Source organism: Lissotriton helveticus, chromosome 5_1 (assembly GCF_964261635.1).
Source record: "Lissotriton helveticus chromosome 5_1, aLisHel1.1, whole genome shotgun sequence".
Taxonomy (NCBI): Eukaryota; Metazoa; Chordata; class Amphibia; order Caudata; family Salamandridae; genus Lissotriton; species Lissotriton helveticus.
The window spans coordinates 873,981,521-873,998,311 of NC_136065.1; the positions used below are offsets into that span (position 1 = coordinate 873,981,521).

Genomic DNA, 16,791 nt, shown 5'->3' on the forward strand with positions numbered 1-16,791 from the left:
GTAGTGAGTGCAGAGTAGTGAGTAGTGAGTAGTGAGTAGTGAGTAGTGAGTGCAGAGTAGTGAGTAGTGAGTGCAGAGTAGTGAGTGCAGAGTAGTGAGTAGTGAGTGCAGAGTAGTGATTGCAGAGTAGTGAGTAGTGAGTGCAGAGTAGTGAGTAGTGAGTGCAGAGTAGTGAGTGCAGAGTAGTGAGTAGTGAGTGCAGAGTAGTGAGTAGTGAGTAGTGAGTGCAGAGTAGTGAGTAGTGAGTGCAGAGTAGTGAGTAGTGAGTACTGAGTGCAGAGTAGTGAGTAGTGAGTGCAGAGTAGTGAGTAGTGAGTGCAGAGTAGTGAGTGCAGAGTAGTGAGTGCAGAGTAGTGAGTAGTGAGTGCAGAGTAGTGAGTAGTGAGTGCAGAGTAGTGAGTAGTGAGTGCAGAGTAGTGAGTAGTAAGTAGTGAGTGCAGAGTAGTGAGTAGTGAGTAGTGAGTGCAGAGTAGTGAGTAGTGAGTGCAGAGTAGTGAGTAGTGAGTGCAGAGTAGTGAGTGCAGAGTAGTGAGTGCAGAGTAGTGAGTAGTGAGTGCAGAGTAGTGAGTGCAGAGTAGTGAGTAGTGAGTGCCACCACTTCGTCAGAAGTGGGGCGGAGCTCTGAGCCATATTGTTAAGGGGCTCAGAATCGTGAAGTAAAAATTCCTCAGTGCGTGAGAATTTTTCGTGGTGTTGTGTGCCATCTGCATGGTCATTGGTCCTTTCACGGCTGTGTTTTTGTAAGTGTTCACGCAATAGGCCCTAGGAATTTTTCTCTATTGACTTCCTACATTATCCGTACTTACACGCGCATGAGAATGCCATAAATTCCCAATTACCAGATGTCAGGGTCCGTTCGCGCATTCACGACTCTGTAGTTTTCTTGAGCTGTGTGTGCGCGCATGCTGTCTCCCCGTCCAGGAGAATGCCATAAATTCTCAATTAGCAGCTGTCAGAGGTGCCGGTAATTGAAGGCAGATGCTTGTTTTTCAATGCTGCTTTATTGCCGTCCCACGTATTTATATATTTATTAACATGCCGATTCTTAGTAAAGTACATGTCAAAGGCTACGAAAAGTAGGTTATTGCAGTGAACTATATTAATAATGGCAAACCCTTGGTTACAGGACATAAGGATTATTATAGTGTGAGTGCCGAGTGTTGAGTGCCGAGTGGTGAGTGCCGAGTAGTGAGTGCAGAGTGTGAGTGTAGAGTGCAGAGTGTGAGTGCAGAGTGCAGAGTGTGAGTGTAGAGTGAGTGTTCAGAGTAGTGAGTGCAGAGTAGTGAGTGCAGAGTGAGTGTGCAGAGTGCAGAGTAGTGAGAGCAGAGTGAGTGTGCAGAGTGCAAAGTAGTGAGTGCAGAGTAGGTAGTGCAGCGTAGTGAGTGCTGAATAGTGAGTAGTAAGTGCAGAATAGTGAGTAGTGAGTGCAGAGTAGTGAGTAGTGAGTGCAGAGTAGTGAGTGCAGAGTAGTGAGTGCAGAGTAGTGAGTAGTGAGTGCAGAGTAGTAAGTGCAGAGTAGTGAGTGCAGAGTAGTGAGTGCAGAGTAGTGAGTAGTGAGTGCAGAATAGTAAGTGCAGAGTAGTGAGTAGTGAGTGCAGAGTAGTGAGTGCAGAGTAGTGAGTGCAGAGTAGTGAGTGCAGAGTAGTGAGTAGTAAGTAGTGAGTGCAGAGTAGTGAGTGCAGAGTAGTGAGTAGTGAGTGCAGAGTAGTGAGTGCAGAATAGTGAATAGTGAGTGCAGAGTAGTGAGTGCAGAGTAGTGAGTAGTGAGTGCAGAGTAGTGAGTGCAGAGTAGTGAGTAGTGAGTAGTGAGTGCAGAGTAGTGAGTGCAGAGTAGTAAGTGCAGAGTAGTGAGTAGTGAGTGCAGAGTAGTGAGTGCAGAGTAGTGAGTGCAGAATAGTGAGTAGTAAGTAGTGAGTGCAGAGTAGTGAGTGCAGAGTAGTGAGTAGTGAGTGCAGAGTAGTGAGTAGTGAGTGCAGAGTAGTGAGTGCAGAGTAGTGAGTAGTGAGTGCAGAGTAGTGCGTGCAGAGTAGTGAGTAGTCAGTGCATAGTAGTGAGTGCAGAGTAGTGAGTAGTGTGTAGTGAGTGCAGAGTAGTGAGTAGTGAGTATTGAGTGCAGAGTAGTGAGTGCAGAGTAGTGAGTAGTGAGTGCAGAGTAGTGAGCAGCAGCGGTGCGTCCATTAGGGCATAGGGGCGTAGTCCCACAAGCCCCATGGACGCGCTGCTGCAATAAAATAAACTGATGTGACTGTCACTGTTTGTTTAAAAAGTTTGAGCGAGCGCCGCCGGGAACCACCCGAGTTATCCAGGAGTGGGGAGTGCAGGGGTGCTGGTCTGGACTGCTGCGCAGCTTGAGTGACAGTCCACGACCACGTGACGCACTCAGCTGCAGCAGCAGACAGCCAGCCAAGGTATATAGCGCGCAAGTGATGTTTAGGGCAGAAACTTGCCTGCGCATGCGCATCTGTGTTCCCCCATAAGGGGGTGCTTGTTTAAGCTGGCCGCAGCCCCCGGCTTCACAAAGGCGACACAGGGCAAGCATTCATGAGCCCCCCTAGGCGCCAGGATTGGCCGGTCACCGCAGGGCAATCCATTATTGGATGCCGCGAGTGACGTCAGATCCAGCCTCTCTAGTCTCTCGTCTCTACCCGCCAATAACGAATGCGAGTATTCCTGGCTGAAGGAATTGGGACTGGCCGAGGGAGGAAAACCATGGGGTGTATAACGGAGCTTGGGGAGGGAGAGGAGAGGTGAGTGGATTCTCTGTAATTACTAGATAAGCATGCTGTGCTGCTACTCGCCAGCTTAACTCATCCTCAGTACGTCCAGTGCTCCGTGGGCCGCCTCCGGTGCTCTCTCTGGCTGCCAGCTCTGATTTGCGGACTCTGCCGGCGGTGCTCGCCCTAGTAGCTGGGATTCCTGTGGGCTGGCAGGTGGCGCCGCCACGCCCTGCGCTCAATTATCTGGCCTCGCTCCACCTGTTGAACTAACATCCAGCCCTGCTGTCCGCACCCCGGGCCCCATCACCGCTGCCAGGTTGCGTGCTGCAGGTTGTTGCCCCGGAGACGAGGCCTGTGCACTCGAGGGAAAGGCCGCTGGAGACACGGGGCAACGGCTGGACTCGCCTCTGTGTGCAAGGCGGCTTCAGCCTTGGCACTCCCGGCCATGTCGTCCTCCGGGACGCCAGGGCACATGTGGCTGGTATCTGAAGACACCTCACACCTGTCGTCATAGCAGCTAATGAGTGGATTTCTGAGTTGGGCGATGTCACTTGAATCGATGTTTGCATCTAAGTGCCCCCTTTCGGTGTTGTCATGGGAAGGGATGCTTGGGGCCACACAGGTCCGTTTCGCTGTGTGTCGTCATGGTGCCCAGTGCTTGGACTCGGAAGGTCTTGTTGTATGTCGTCGTAGCAGCCAGTGCTTGCATGTTGGTGAATTCTGTGTGTGTGTCGTCAAGGGACGCTGTGCTTGATTCTTGGGGTGTCTCTTGTGTGTTGTCGTAGCAGCCAAAGCTTGCATCCGGGTGGCCCTCTCGTTTGGTGCCATCCTGATGCTCGTGTGTAGCACGTGGGGATCCCTCTCGATGGGTATAATCTTGGGATGTGTTGTTAGGGTTTTGGTTCCCCTCCCCAGCATCACAGGAGTTGTCAGGGTCTCCAGCATGTTCTCCATGGCATAGGGCCCCCTCTGATCCACAGATGGCCCCAGGTAGGGTCTCTTCCTGGCCTCCATGGCATAGAGTCTTGGACAGGGTACCACTGGGCTCACTTTCTGCCCCTATCTGTTAAGGGGGCATACTCTCAACAAAGGTTTCCTTCTTGGGGCAGTGGCTGGCATTGCCTGCTGAGGGCATCTCGCCAGAACATATTTCTTGTGTAAGGTGCGTGTCCATGCTAGCAGCGTAAGAGTGAGACGTCTGCGCAGTCAACGAGGCCATTGGAGAGTCAACGGGGTGACAGGTGGCTCAGACAGGCAGGCCCTAGGGGCCACAGGCACTTGGAAGGTACTGACAGGTGACAGTTGTCTAAGGCAGGAAGAAGGGGCACCTGGCGCAACAAATGGGTGACAGGCGAGCAACAGGTAACTCAGGCAGGTGGCAGAGGCAGGTGGGAAGTGACTCCGATGGATAACAGGTAAGCCACTGTAGTTGTGGTCTGTGCATGTAGGGAACGTTTGATTACATCTCCACGTGTCTGACGTCAACAAGTTGTAGTATAGTTTTCTCTCATTGTGTTGCTTTATGCTGAGAACGAAACTGCAAATATAAATCTGGGACTAAATGACCTTCGCATGTGTTAAGTGGGATAACCTGAAATTTCATACACCCAGGCATTTTTTAACGACTGGCCATTGGCCACCAGTTCCCCCTCCTTCTTACTTATGGTCCTGTGTTGTGCCTGCTCATGTGAAGGACAATTTTTACTTCAATGATCAATGTCCGGATCGAGATGTGTATCCAGTGTTGTCTAGTATGTTTTGCGGAGCTATCGAAAATATCTGGTGGGCTTTGCGCAGACACTGATCCTGTGCCATGTGTGGGCATATGAGGGTTTGATTGAATTGACATCTGGGCACCTGCTTCCAGTTGTTGCTTCTATTTCTTAGGTGAAGATTACACCACTCCGATGTAGCAACTGTTTGTTTTGGGACAAAATTAGGACAAGCCAGAGTTGCTCCTTAGACACGCCTTTACATTTTTATCCTAAATCGGAGGCAATATTCCTAATACAGTAGCTATGTTTCCACGATCAGAAAATGCAGTTTTGCCCGATTCAGGACTTTTCTCAGGAATATGTGGAATAAGACGTTGGAGATCATGTTTATCATTAGTTGTCTGTATTGATGTGCAGAGGAGTTTATACCAGTGTTGAGGTGATGTTAATCTCTGCCTTATTTCCATGCTCCACGACATTTTAAGTAGGTGGGTTTATCATATGGACTTTTAAATAAGACTTTTTTGCTCGGTTAAAACTGAACTCTCTGCACTGTAGGGTTTGCAGGCCCAGGTTCTCCTGTGCTAAAACATGCTTCAGCATTTGCTTTTTTACCCTTAATACAGCATAGCAAGGTGTGTGAAGGAGTTAAATACTCTGAGTGGGGATGTAGTACTTTTTACAACCCTCCTGATTTGCTGCACAGAGGCCCCTGTCCCTTCCTGACCCCTTTGTAATTGTGACCTTAAAAGCTTTGCCGTTCAAGCTATTTTAGTATAACTGAGTAAGTGGCATGATATTTGGGATGGTGATTTATCACAAGAGCTTCTTGTGTTGCACTGCTGCAATATATATGCGGAATGACACCCCGTCTGGTGCTGGCACGTGGTGGCTGGAGGGCCACACTACACCCCGACTGCTACTGTCACATGTACTGCAGCGGCTGAAGGGCCACACTACACCCTGACACCCCCTCACATGCTGGCACGTGTACTGCAGCGGCTGACGGGCCACACTACACTTCGTCAGCCCTTTAATGCAGCAAGCTGTACTGCAGCGGTTGTAAAGGTCATCCCAATATCCATGGCGGCCTCCTGCAGGAATGGCATGTGTACTGACACCTGCATTAATATGGCTGCAATGACCAGACACTTCTCTACCCCCCTCCCCCCTTATCGGGGCAGCACTTGCCCTGCATTCTGTTGTTTTTTTGTTGTTGTTTTTTTTCAGATTAGGGGCTGGTATTTGGATGTGACTAAGGCATGCCTCCTTGCTGAGTTTAGTCATAGCTGGAAAGTGGTCCAAAGTCACACACAACATTTTTAGTCACTTTTGATTTTTTGGGGTCAATACAATTTCTCTGCTAGGACATTAATGTCTGGAGGAATAATACCTGCAATTAGCAGAATACAAAGTCATGTTCGGTGTGCACTAGATGGCATTGAACCAGTTGGCAGGTATGAGAATGTGGGATGAAAATACAATCCTAAAATAGGGGTAAACTGTCTTTACCAACAATGGTGCAAGCTGTGTTCAGGGCATCTGCCCCTCGTATCCTTAGGTGGCTGGAACAGTTATTTAAGACTTGCTGAGTGACCTAGCACCTCTTACCTGGAAGGAATTACATTCTGTAAATATTGGAGGCAAACGGGAAAAAAGTTGTAGAGTGTACAGGCGATTCACATATTTGTGGTGAGCAGTCTGACATGGCCGCCTATAATGTTTCACCATGCCTACCCTGTTCCCTTTATTTCTTTATTCTACTGTCATTCATTCTTTGATACTCACTCAATCTATCAAGTGGATTTTCCTTGCTCTCGTGGATGAGTTATATCAGTGTTTTGGTGGCAGTAGTGTCGGGGCTCTCACGTCATTGGATCTCTTGGCAGCTTTGGACAAAATTGAACATGCCGTCTTGGTTAACTTTTTGGCAACTTTGGTGGTAGGGAGAACATTTTTCCATTGGTTCAGTTGTTTTTTGACTAATTACGCAATGAGGTAGTGCTTCTCCCTTTCTTTTCACACTCAATTTACCTTTTCTTTCTGAGGTCCTCATATCGCCTCCTTAAGCACTGCTATATTCAATGCTAGTGTCAGCTGTTTTTCCTGATTTACTATTAACTGATAAATCACTTTTGTCTCTGCTTCATTATATCTGTGGTTGACACCCAGATTTTCTTTCGTATTGATGGGGTGGTTTGACAGTCCCCTGCCCCAGTAAAGTTCCCTGCCAGCCATCCATTCCTGGATGCAGGCAAACTATCTCTAGATCATTGACTGTTAAGCGGCAATCCGAATCTGTAAGGCTCAATCACAAGTTTGGACAACAACCTGGTCCAATATATTAGGTTGACGTCCTCTGGGTATTCAACTGATTAATAGGTTTTTGATGTCAGCACAAGTCCAGGTCATTTCAAAAGTCTTTTGTGTATCAATTTCTCTCAAGAAAATGCTCCCATTGCTAACTTATTCGGAGCGTTGTATTTTGATGGTATTGTTAGCCCATTGTTTAGATTTTTGCAACAGTTTTTTTGTCTTGTCCTACCTAGTACCTGATTGTTCAGTCGTGACAGCATCAAAATGCATTTGCCCAACTTGCTCTCATTATCAATCCTCATCAGCACTTTTCTTCGGAGGTCTAGACAGCTGCGGCCTGTGCAGGTAAGAGCAATGGCTAATAAAAGTTATTGTAATTTATAATGGCAATAGATTACACTTTTGTAATTAACTTTTGTGAAGATTATGTTCAGTGTATTTTATTGTGACGAAAATCCAAGAACAGAAGTGAAATATTAACATCTTTTGGTGACATTTGTAATATAGCTTGAAACATTGAGAAAACATATTTGAACCAGTTGTTGTTGAATGGTTGCACAGATTGATGCTGTGGTGGTACTTGAGTCTTGGTTACCTGGTAGCGTGTTAGTTTGCAGCTCTGCAGCATTACCCAGACCAGGAGTAAACGCCCCAGCAACCAAGCCGGGAGTAAACGCCCCAGCTCATCTGCTGCAGCTTTGGCAGACTTGTCAGACCGCATGCAATGTATGTGTAAATAATTAAGCGAGAGGTGCTTTGGTGGAGCCCCTTCACTCGTTTTTTGGTCCAGTCTACAATTACAATACATAAATACAGATTTCTAAGTATGCTTTCACCAAATTAGCTTGTTGTTTTCACATGGTTTAAAACACCTGAGCCCTGTAAATGGTTTGAAATAAAGGAGATGAAAGAAGTCAATTTGTTCGTTGTGTTTTGCTCGGCCCATCACTAAATATGTTTTCCATGCGCTCTGCTCCCTTAATTATCACACTGAATGAGTTGCTATTTTCATCATGTGGCTGAACCTGTAATCTGTGTGTAGCAAAGGGGTGCTATGCTGTTGGAAACCTTGCTGAAGCTGATAAGCTGGAGGGTACTTTTAATGCCAATATCGGAGTCTGTAATAGGACGGAATGTATGAAGCTCTGTGGTTATTCTGAATAAGCAGCTACCTATGTTATGCCATCTATTAATGTAATAACTGCACTTTCACAATTGCTTTATTAACCTTCCTGCTTTCTCAAATTTGCTTGAAAATGCATGATTTTTCTTCTTTTTTTTCAAGTAGTGAGTGCAGAGTAGTGAGTGCAGAGTAGTGAGTGCAGAGTAGTGAGTGCAGAGTAGTGAGTAGTAAGTAGTGAGTGCAGAGTAGTGAGTGCAGAGTAGTGAGTAGTGAGTGCAGAGTAGTGAGTAGTGAGTAGTGAGTGCAGAGTAGTGAGTGCAGAGTAGTGAGTAGTGAGTGCAGAGTAGTGAGTAGTGAGTGCAGAGTAGTGAGTGCAGAGTAGTGAGTGCAGAGTAGTGAGTAGTAAGTAGTGAGTGCAGAGTAGTGAGTAGTGAGTTGTGAGTGCAGAGTAGTGAGTAGTGAGTAGTGAGTGCAGAGTAGTGAGTAGTGAGTAGTGAGTGCAGAGTAGTGAGTAGTGAGTAGTGAGTAGTGAGTGCAGAGTAGTGAGTGCAGAGTAGTGAGTGCAGAGTAGTGAGTAGTGAGTGCAGAGTAGTGAGTAGTGAGTAGTGAGTGCAGAGTAGTGAGTGCAGAGTAGTGAGTAGTGAGTGCAGAGTAGTGAGTAGTGAGTGCAGAGTAGTGAGTGCAGAGTAGTGAGTGCAGAGTAGTGAGTAGTAAGTAGTGAGTGCAGAGTAGTGAGTAGTGAGTTGTGAGTGCAGAGTAGTGAGTAGTGAGTAGTGAGTAGTGAGTGCAGAGTAGTGAGTAGTGAGTGCGGAGTAGTGAGTAGTGAGTAGTGAGTAGTGAGTAGTGAGTGCAGAGTAGTGAGTGCAGAGTAGTGAGTGCAGAGTAGTGAGTAGTGAGTGCAGAGTAGTGAGTAGTGAGTGCAGAGTAGTGAGTGCAGAGTAGTGAGTAGTGAGTGCAGAGTAGTGAGTAGTGAGTAGTGAGTAGTGAGTGCAGAGTAGTGAGTAGTGAGTGCAGAGTAGTGAGTACAGAGTAGTGAGTAGTGAGTGCAGAGTAGTGAGTGTAGAGTAGTGAGTAGTGAGTACAGAGTAGTGAGTAGTGAGTGCAGAGTAGTGAGTGCAGAGTAGTGAGTGCAGAGAAGTGAGTAGTAAGTAGTGAGTGTAGAGTAGTGAGTAGTGAGTGCAGAGTAGTGAGTAGTGAGTGAAGAGTAGTGAGTAGTGAGTGCAGAGTAGTGAGTGCAGAGTAGTGAGTAGTGAGTGCAGAGTAGTGAGTAGTAAGTAGTGAGTGCAGAGTAGTGAGTAGTGAGTAGTGAGTGCAGAGAAGTGAGTAGTGAGTAGTGGGTGCAGAGTAGTGAGTGCAGAGTAGTGAGTGCAGAGTAGTGAGTAGTGAGTGCAGAGTAGTGAGTGCAGAGTAGTAAGTGCAGAGTAGTGAGTAGTGAGTGCAGAGTAGTGAGTAGTGAGTGCAGAGTAGTGAGTAGTGAGTGCAGAGTAGTGAGTAGTGAGTAGTGAGTAGTGAGTGCAGAGTAGTGAGTAGTGAGTAGTGAGTGCAGAGTAGTGAGTAGTGAGTAGTAAGTGAGTGCAGAGTAGTGAGTAGTGAGTAGTGAGTGCAGAGTAGTGAGTAGTGAGTAGTGAGTGCAGAGTAGTGAGTGCAGAGTAGTGAGTGCAGAGTAGTGAGTAGTGAGTGCAGAGTGGTGAGTGCAGAGTAGTGAGTGCAGAGTAGTGAGTGCAGAGTAGTGAGTGCAGAGTAGTGAGTGCAGAGTGAGTGTGCAGAGTAGTGAGTGCAGAGTATTGAGTGCAGAGTATTGAGTAGTAAGTAGTGAGTGCAGAGTAGTGAGTGCAGAGTAATGAGTGCCGAGTAGTGAGTGCAGAGTAGTGAGTGCAGAGTAGTGAGTAGTGAAGGGTAGTGAGTGCAAAGTAGTGAGTAGTGAGTAGTGAGTAGTGATTAGTGAGTGCAGAGTAGTGAGTAGTGAGTGCAGATTACTGAGTAGTGAGTAGGGAGTGCAGAGTAGTGAGTTGTGAGTAGTGAGTGCAGAGTAGTGAGTGCAGAGTAGTGAGTGCAGAGTAGTGAGTGCAGAGTAGTGAGTAGTGAGTTCAGAGTGGTGAGTGCAGAGTAGTGAGTGCAGAGTGGTGAGTGCAGAGTGGTGAGTACAGAGTAGTGAGTGCAGAGTAGTGAGTGCAGAGTAGTGAGTGCAGAGTAGTGAGTGCAGAGTGAGTGTGCAGAGTAGTGAGTGCAGAGTAGTGAGTGCAGAGTAGTGAGTGCAGAGCAGTGAGTAGTAAGTAGTGAGTGCAAAGTAGTGAGTAGTGAGTAGTGAGTAGTGAGTGCAGAGTAGTGAGTAGTGAGTAGTGAGTGCAGAGTAGTGAGTAGTGAGTAGTGAGTGCAGAGTAGTGAGTAGTGAGTACAGAGTAGTGAGTGCAGAGTAGTGAGTGCAGAGTAGTGAGTGCAGAGTAGTGAGTGCAGAGTAGTGAGTACTGAGTGCAGAGTAGTGAGTGCAGAGTAGTGAGTAGTTAGTGCAGAGTAGTGAGTGCAGAGTAGTGAGTAGTAAGTAGTGAGTGCAGAGTAGTGAGTAGTGAGTAGTGAGTGCAGAGTGATGAGTACAGATTAGTGAGCGCAGAGTAGTGAGTGCAAAGTAGTGAGTGCAGAGTAGTGAGTGCAGAGTAGTGAGTGCAGAGTAGTGAGTGCAGAGTAGTGAGTAGTGAGTGCAGAGTAGTGAGTAGTGAGTGCAGAGTAGTGAGTGCAGAGTAGTGAGTGCAGAGTGAGTGTGCAGAGTGCAAAGTAGTGAGTGCAGAGTAGGTAGTGCAGAGTAGTGAGTGCAGAAAAGTGAGTAGTGTGTGCAGAATAGTGAGTAGTGAGTGCAGAGTAGTGAGTGCAGAGTAGTGAGTGCAGAGTAGTGAGTGCAGAGTAGTGAGTGCACAGTAGTGAGTGCACAGTAGTGAGTAGTGAGTGCAGAGTAGTGAGTGCAGAGTAGTGAGTGCAGAGTAGTGAGTAGTGAGTAGTGAGTGCAGAGTAGTGAGTAGTGAGTGCAGAGTAGTGAGTAGTGAGTGCAGAGTAGTGAGTAGTGAGTAGTGAGTGCAGAGTAGTGAGTGCAGAGTAGTGAGTAGTGAGTGCAGAGTAGTGAGTGCAGAGTAGTGAGTGCAGAGTAGTGAGTAGTGAGTAGTGAGTAGTGAGTAGTGAGTGCAGAGTAGTGAGTAGTGAGTAGTGAGTGCAGAGTAGTGAGTAGTGAGTAGTGAGTGCAGAGTAGTGAGTAGTGAGTGCAGAGTAGTGAGTGCAGAGTAGTGAGTGCAGAGTAGTGAGTGCAGAGTAGTGAGAGCAGAGTGGTGAGTGGTGAGTGCAGAGTGGTGAGTGCAGAGTAGTGAGTGCAGAGTAGTGAGTAGTAAGTAGTGAGTGCAGAGTAGTGAGTGCAGAGTAGTGAGTAGTGAGTGCAGAGTAGTGAGTAGTGAGTAGTGAGTGCAGAGTAGTGAGTGCAGAGTAGTGAGTAGTGAGTGCAGAGTAGTGAGTAGTGAGTGCAGAGTAGTGAGTGCAGAGTAGTGAGTGCAGAGTAGTGAGTAGTAAGTAGTGAGTGCAGAGTAGTGAGTGCAGAGTAGTGAGTAGTGAGTGCAGAGTAGTGAGTAGTGAGTAGTGAGTGCAGAGTAGTGAGTGCAGAGTAGTGAGTAGTGAGTGCAGAGTAGTGAGTAGTGAGTGCAGAGTAGTGAGTGCAGAGTAGTGAGTGCAGAGTAGTGAGTAGTAAGTAGTGAGTGCAGAGTAGTGAGTAGTGAGTTGTGAGTGCAGAGTAGTGAGTAGTGAGTAGTGAGTGCAGAGTAGTGAGTAGTGAGTGCAGAGTAGTGAGTAGTGAGTAGTGAGTAGTGAGTAGTGAGTGCAGAGTAGTGAGTGCAGAGTAGTGAGTGCAGAGTAGTGAGTAGTGAGTGCAGAGTAGTGAGTAGTGAGTGCAGAGTAGTGAGTGCAGAGTAGTGAGTAGTGAGTGCAGAGTAGTGAGTAGTGAGTGCAGAGTAGTGAGTGCAGAGTAGTGAGTGCAGAGTAGTGAGTAGTAAGTAGTGAGTGCAGAGTAGTGAGTAGTGAGTTGTGAGTGCAGAGTAGTGAGTAGTGAGTAGTGAGTAGTGAGTGCAGAGTAGTGAGTAGTGAGTGCGGAGTAGTGAGTAGTGAGTAGTGAGTAGTGAGTGCAGAGTAGTGAGTGCAGAGTAGTGAGTGCAGAGTAGTGAGTAGTGAGTGCAGAGTAGTGAGTAGTGAGTGCAGAGTAGTGAGTGCAGAGTAGTGAGTAGTGAGTGCAGAGTAGTGAGTAGTGAGTAGTGAGTAGTGAGTAGTGAGTGCAGAGTAGTGAGTAGTGAGTGCAGAGTAGTGAGTACAGAGTAGTGAGTAGTGAGTGCAGAGTAGTGAGTGTAGAGTAGTGAGTAGTGAGTACAGAGTAGTGAGTAGTGAGTGCAGAGTAGTGAGTGCAGAGTAGTGAGTGCAGAGAAGTGAGTAGTAAGTAGTGAGTGTAGAGTAGTGAGTAGTGAGTGCAGAGTAGTGAGTAGTGAGTGCAGAGTAGTGAGTAGTGAGTGCAGAGTAGTGAGTGCAGAGTAGTGAGTAGTGAGTGCAGAGTAGTGAGTAGTAAGTAGTGAGTGCAGAGTAGTGAGTAGTGAGTAGTGAGTGCAGAGAAGTGAGTAGTGAGTAGTGGGTGCAGAGTAGTGAGTGCAGAGTAGTGAGTGCAGAGTAGTGAGTAGTGAGTGCAGAGTAGTGAGTGCAGAGTAGTAAGTGCAGAGTAGTGAGTAGTGAGTGCAGAGTAGTGAGTAGTGAGTGCAGAGTAGTGAGTAGTGAGTGCAGAGTAGTGAGTAGTGAGTAGTGAGTAGTGAGTGCAGAGTAGTGAGTAGTGAGTAGTGAGTGCAGAGTAGTGAGTAGTGAGTAGTAAGTGAGTGCAGAGTAGTGAGTAGTGAGTAGTGAGTGCAGAGTAGTGAGTAGTGAGTAGTGAGTGCAGAGTAGTGAGTGCAGAGTAGTGAGTGCAGAGTAGTGAGTAGTGAGTGCAGAGTGGTGAGTGCAGAGTAGTGAGTGCAGAGTAGTGAGTGCAGAGTAGTGAGTGCAGAGTAGTGAGTGCAGAGTGAGTGTGCAGAGTAGTGAGTGCAGAGTATTGAGTGCAGAGTATTGAGTAGTAAGTAGTGAGTGCAGAGTAGTGAGTGCAGAGTAATGAGTGCCGAGTAGTGAGTGCAGAGTAGTGAGTGCAGAGTAGTGAGTAGTGAAGGGTAGTGAGTGCAAAGTAGTGAGTAGTGAGTAGTGAGTAGTGATTAGTGAGTGCAGAGTAGTGAGTAGTGAGTGCAGATTACTGAGTAGTGAGTAGGGAGTGCAGAGTAGTGAGTTGTGAGTAGTGAGTGCAGAGTAGTGAGTGCAGAGTAGTGAGTGCAGAGTAGTGAGTGCAGAGTAGTGAGTAGTGAGTTCAGAGTGGTGAGTGCAGAGTAGTGAGTGCAGAGTGGTGAGTGCAGAGTGGTGAGTACAGAGTAGTGAGTGCAGAGTAGTGAGTGCAGAGTAGTGAGTGCAGAGTAGTGAGTGCAGAGTGAGTGTGCAGAGTAGTGAGTGCAGAGTAGTGAGTGCAGAGTAGTGAGTGCAGAGCAGTGAGTAGTAAGTAGTGAGTGCAAAGTAGTGAGTAGTGAGTAGTGAGTGCAGAGTAGTGAGTAGTGAGTAGTGAGTGCAGAGTAGTGAGTAGTGAGTAGTGAGTGCAGAGTAGTGAGTAGTGAGTACAGAGTAGTGAGTGCAGAGTAGTGAGTGCAGAGTAGTGAGTGCAGAGTAGTGAGTGCAGAGTAGTGAGTACTGAGTGCAGAGTAGTGAGTGCAGAGTAGTGAGTAGTTAGTGCAGAGTAGTGAGTGCAGAGTAGTGAGTAGTAAGTAGTGAGTGCAGAGTAGTGAGTAGTGAGTAGTGAGTGCAGAGTGATGAGTACAGATTAGTGAGCGCAGAGTAGTGAGTGCAAAGTAGTGAGTGCAGAGTAGTGAGTGCAGAGTAGTGAGTGCAGAGTAGTGAGTGCAGAGTAGTGAGTAGTGAGTGCAGAGTAGTGAGTAGTGAGTGCAGAGTAGTGAGTGCAGAGTAGTGAGTGCAGAGTGAGTGTGCAGAGTGCAAAGTAGTGAGTGCAGAGTAGGTAGTGCAGAGTAGTGAGTGCAGAAAAGTGAGTAGTGTGTGCAGAATAGTGAGTAGTGAGTGCAGAGTAGTGAGTGCAGAGTAGTGAGTGCAGAGTAGTGAGTGCAGAGTAGTGAGTGCACAGTAGTGAGTGCACAGTAGTGAGTAGTGAGTGCAGAGTAGTGAGTGCAGAGTAGTGAGTGCAGAGTAGTGAGTGCAGAGTAGTGAGTAGTGAGTAGTGAGTGCAGAGTAGTGAGTAGTGAGTGCAGAGTAGTGAGTAGTGAGTGCAGAGTAGTGAGTAGTGAGTAGTGAGTGCAGAGTAGTGAGTGCAGAGTAGTGAGTGCAGAGTAGTGAGTAGTGAGTGCAGAGTAGTGAGTGCAGAGTAGTGAGTGCAGAGTAGTGAGTAGTAAGTAGTGAGTAGTGAGTAGTGAGTAGTGAGTGCAGAGTAGTGAGTAGTGAGTAGTGAGTGCAGAGTAGTGAGTAGCGAGTAGTGAGTGCAGAGTAGTGAGTAGTGAGTGCAGAGTAGTGAGTGCAGAGTAGTGAGTGCAGAGTAGTGAGTGCAGAGTAGTGAGAGCAGAGTGGTGAGTGGTGAGTGCAGAGTGGTGAGTGCAGAGTGGTGAGTGCAGAGTGGTGAGTGCAGAGTGTAGAGTGCAGAGTAGTGAGTGCAGAGTAGTGAGTGCAGAGTAGTGAGTGCAGAGTAGTGAGTGCAGAGTAGTGAGTAGTGAGTGCAGAGTAGTGAGTGCAGAGTAGCGAGTAGTGAGTAGTGAGTAGTGAGTGCAGAGTAGTGAGTAGTGAGTAGTGAGTACAGAGTAGTGAGTGCAGAGTAGTGAGTGCAGAGTAGTGAGTGCAGAGTAGTGAGTAGTGAGTGCAGAGTAGTGAGTGCAGAGTAGTGAGTGCAGAGTTGTGAGTAGTGAAGAGTAGTGAGTGCAGAGTAGTGAGTAGTGAGTGCAGAGTAGTGAGTAGTGAGTGCAGAGTAGTGAGTAGTGAGTAGTGAGTGCAGAGTAGTGAGTGCAGAGTAGTGGGTGCAGAGTAGTGAAGAGTAGTGAGTGCAGAGTAGTGAGTAGTGAGTAGTGAGTAGTGAGAAGTGAGTAGTGAGTGCAGAGTAGTGAGTAGTGAGTGCAGAGTAGTGAGTAGTGAGTAGTGAGTAGTGAGTACAGAATAGTGAGTGCAGAGTAGTGAGTGCAGAGTAGTGAGTGCAGAGTAGTGAGTGCAGGGTAGTGAGTAGGGACGAGTAGTGAGTGCAGAGTAGTGAGTAGTGAGTAGTGAGTAGTGAGTAGTGAGTGCAGATAGTGAGTGCCGAGTAGTGAGTGCCGAGTAGTGAGTGCCGTGTAGTGAGTGCAGAATAGTTAGTGCAGAGTAGTGAGTGCAGAGTAGTGAGTGCAGAGCAGTGAATGCGCAGAGTGAGTGCGCAGAGTGAGTGCGCAGAGTGAGTGCGCAGAGTGAGTGCGCAGACCGAGTGCGCAGAGTGAGTGCGCAGAGTGAGTGCGCAGAGTGAGTGCGCAGAGTGAGTGCACAGAGTGAGTGCGCGGAGTGAGTGCGCAGAGTGAGTGTGCAGAGTGAGTGTGCAGAGTGAGTGTGCAGAGTGAGTGTGTGCAGGGTGAGCAGTGTGTGAGCGTGCAGGGTGAGCAGTGTGTGAGCGTGCAGGGTGAGCAGTGTGTGAGCGTGCAGGGTGAACATTGTGTGAGCGTGCAAGGTGAACAGTGTGTGAGCGTGCAAGGTGAACAGTTTGTGAGTGTGCAGGGTGAACAATTCCAATCCAAACCACATAATTCCATTACACACCACATGCATACACTCCATAACACATGGCTAAAAGACATTGCCATTTACAATGCCATTAGCTCTAACTCAAATAAATCCGAGACCTATTGCATTTCCAATGCTTGTTCTTTGTATTGCAAGTTGAAGATTCAATGAGCCAGAGCTCCACTTGACAACGTGTTGGTTGAAGTCAACGGTATCCTGAAGCGCTGACTGGGCAGGGTTTTGAACGTTGAGAAGTAAGTTGTAGGGATGAGAGTAACTGACCTCTTGCTTGGTTGAATTCTCAAAGTCAAGCAAGGTGTGGTGCTATGGGTGTGGTACTTATAACACTGCACACGAATTGGCCGAAGAATCTTGTGAGAGCCGGAAGTCTCACAAGATTTTGTCTCTCATTAACGAGGCACAGGGGATGAGCTGGTACAGAACGAGGGCAAGCAATGGAAGTGGAGGGAAGTCAGGATATTACTTAGGGGTCCAGGGACCAACCCCCGAAGTAGTGGCGGTCCTGCCATGTAAATTAGGATGCTCCCGCCACACTTGCAGGCGCATCCTGGCCCCTTTACATTGCGGGTGGATCTGCTGGCTGCAGACCCACTTGCAGTGTAACTGGACTGTGCGTGGCATTACCATGCACTACATGGCAGTCACCATGTGGTGCCTGCCACGTAGTGCATGGCAATGAGGGGGGTAATATAGGTACTCCCCCATGTGCACCTCCCAACACCACTACGGGCCCCCAATAGCAAAGACTGAGAGCTTTGCCATGGAAAGGCTCATTACCACACTCATCAAAATATGTCTCACAGACTCCGCCACAATATTGTGATCTTTTTCTGCCCGTAAGAAAACCGGCGGACGGTCTGTCCATCCGCCGGGGTCCCCTCCGCCATACTAATATGGCTGTGTGGGAAATGGGGGCAGGGGGAAATGTAGGGCTAATCAGCCCCTAAGTGAGGCATCATACGGCAGCACCAATGATTGAAAATGCTGTGGCAGCTATTCATGTGCAGTCATCATGGGCTGACAGGTGCTGGTGGTGAGAATGGTCTTGGGTCGTTTTTTGTGTGCCAAAGTCTTACAGCCAATAAAC

General features: G+C 47.8%; 1 pseudogene; it reads right to left on the reverse strand.

Moving 5' to 3' along the window:
* Positions 1 to 2,802: 2,802 nt before the first annotated feature.
* LOC144752564 (uncharacterized) lies at positions 2,803 to 3,891 on the reverse strand (annotated as a pseudogene).
* Between the last annotated feature and the right edge of the window lie 12,900 nt (positions 3,892 to 16,791).